This window comes from Rattus norvegicus, chromosome 7 (assembly GCF_021556685.1).
Source record: "Rattus norvegicus strain SHRSP/BbbUtx chromosome 7, alternate assembly SHRSP_T2T, whole genome shotgun sequence".
Classification (NCBI taxonomy): domain Eukaryota; kingdom Metazoa; phylum Chordata; class Mammalia; order Rodentia; family Muridae; genus Rattus; species Rattus norvegicus.
The window spans coordinates 41,923,459-41,926,312 of NC_141540.1; positions in this window are offsets into that span (position 1 = coordinate 41,923,459).

The window sequence follows — 2,854 nt, forward strand, 5'->3', positions numbered from 1 at the left end:
GATCTTCCCTCAGTCTTGACCCTCAGGATTGAGTGAAGCTACATAGTTTCCTAAAGTTTTCCTATGCAAAGTACTCTAAATGCTTGTGATCCTGGGATAGCTTCTGTGGAGAGGGACTGAGAGAGGGAAAGAACTAAGGCTGAAAACTTGACTGAGCTCCAGCTGAGCTCTCCTGCTGTGGAAAGCCACTGTCCCCAGGAAGATACTTTGTTCTTTGGCTGGAACTTGGCTCTAACCAAAGTAGCATTTCCAGGCTACTTTCAAGTTTAAACCTCTAGTTAGCCTAGTTTAGTATATGTTGTTTTGGGTAAGCCAAACCCCAATAATCTATACTTATGCCAAGGGCAATGATAACTGGATCTCCAAAAGCAAATATATATATACAAACAAAAGAGTGGGTTGAATGTGTAGTTGACAGTAAATGTTGGGGAAAGCTTATTTTTGGTACAAAATGCCAATGACTTCTTTGTCCCGTGGCTGTACTCCCGACTCTCAGAAAGCAATACAAGAAAAATTACATTTTCACATAAGGGCGTTACAATGGAAACCTTACAGAGATCGTTCTGAGAAAGCATTTGAATGAACTAATAAGGCAGATGTTTTCATCTGTTCACTGTCTATTCATCAGGTATTCCCTGAAGCACACACCTTTTGTGATCAGAACAATTTAATGTTGATTATGTCAGGAAACGTGTTGAATATGTGTATTAATTTTATTTACATATTTATTTATTTAATATGCTTTTAGTCAAAATAGAATTACAACCCTTTCCTTCTTCCTTTTCCTCCCTGTACTTCTTCCCAGGTACCCTTCCTACGATCTCTCCTATGAATAAATTTTTTAATATTTTATTTAACTCCATTAATGAAGTATTCGATATTCATGTTTATGAGAGACATTTTAGAAAAGCTTAGATCACAAGACGTGGTAACACCACCATAGCATATTTAATATAAAATAGATAAGTGTCTATTCACTATTTTATTGAACTAGGTCAAATGATATGCTGTTTGCCTACTCAGTTCACAGTGGCATAGGAAAATGAGTCTAATGTTGGATGCACCCAGACCTAACTGGGTTAAACTGCCTGAGCTCAGTAATATATTAAGGTAAGCAGGTTCGTATAATCCTATAAAATACAAGGGACATCTAGCTAATAAGTAACAATTTCACCAGAACTTAAAGGTCATTACAGAGTCTAATAAATGTTTGGGAAAGTTTATCAGAGATAGAGGGAAGTTAATATCAGAAAAATTAAGACACCAAAATGAACGCTTGCTTGGAAGAAAATGGAGGTAGTGCTCAAAGTTTGTTCATGAAAACTATTAAAATTCAGTCATGGTGGTGGGACCGGGGAATTTAAAAGAGATGGAACTTAAAAGAGATGTGGTGTATTTAATTGTCCAAAATGCATAGTTAGGAGGCAGTGTTGTAAGAAAACTATGAGACACCGAGGTTTAAAAGGGCATGAGAATTTTCAGTAGAGAGACCAGATGCTGCGTTCTCAAAGCATGGTGCAGCAAGGCACGGTTCAAAATGTCCTTTCACAGTGGCCCATCACCTCTAAATGTTTTCTATGCTGGAATTCCTAGAAATATAAAGTCAAACTTTCTGGTGTTGAACAGATCTTCCCACTGTGATGCTATAAGTAATCGCTGAAAGAAATGAACTACTGCTAGATATTATGATATGCATCTTCGAAAGTTAAGAACTGCTTTGACCAACTGTTAACAGGGTTCATCTGCGGTTACCCCAGGCCCACCAATTTCCGTTGTGACTGAATATCCAGCTTTAAAGACAACAGGTGTCCATGTGCTATGCCCAAGAGAAATTTTTGCCTCCTGTCATAAGTCCTTCATCCTGGAATTTGGATGCAGAAAGGAAAATGCAGTCTTCCAAGTCTTGTGGTTTCAACTTCTAAAATGAGAATCGGAAGTGTACTGCTGAATTATTTATTCAGCAAGTTTCTTTGGTTCCCCTGATTGAGGTTCATGATGCATTCCATTACATTTTCATTTCATTCATAAGCCCATCATTTGAATTCCTGAAATTCTAACTATAATATCTTTAATTTTCTTGATCCCAAAGTACAGTTGACTATTGAAGCTGACCGTTTTAAATCCAAACAGACAAAACTTTGATTGAATCTCTGATCAGCCTAAAACTATTCAGATTCCAGTTTCAGGGATTCCACTTGACGTCTTCACTGACGGATTCTTCTTTCTCAGTAACTAAATGTTCCCAGGGTTTTCTACAACTCTTAAAGCTTCTTCACAGTCATGGCATGCTGTATTAATAGCTAATCACTGCAAAACCTGAATCCTTGGTGTGGTACGGGCAGTGTAATTTTGTAAAGGCAAGTGGAAAAAACATGCAAACAAGTAAATCTATTATCTTCGAACATTGTCAATAATGCTTTGTTCATAAGTTAACTTAAGCAGTAGAAAGCCACTATCTATCTGGTCAACAGACTGTAAGGAAATGGTTACGATTTTCCCTCTTTTACCTGGCTTCTTATGAAGTTGCTCCATTAAGTGAACCTGTTGTAGTAAAGTTTCCTTTGAACGTATTATAAAATAGGCGAAAAGATCAGAGGAATGCGACCCTTAAAAAAAATCAAGGGAATAGGTATCATTGAATCCTGATAAGAAGCCAATAAGAAAAAGATATTACAGGAAAGTCTATGTTGTGTTGCTTACTTTAACTAGAGGTTGGAAAAGCTACCAGAGATTAATAACCATGAAAATAACTCCCGTTTTAAGCATATTTGTTTTTCATTCAGTAAGTACTGGGCATAGAAATTAGGACATTTCTAACTAGGGAAGGAAAAAACTCATGTTGGCCAATAGCTTT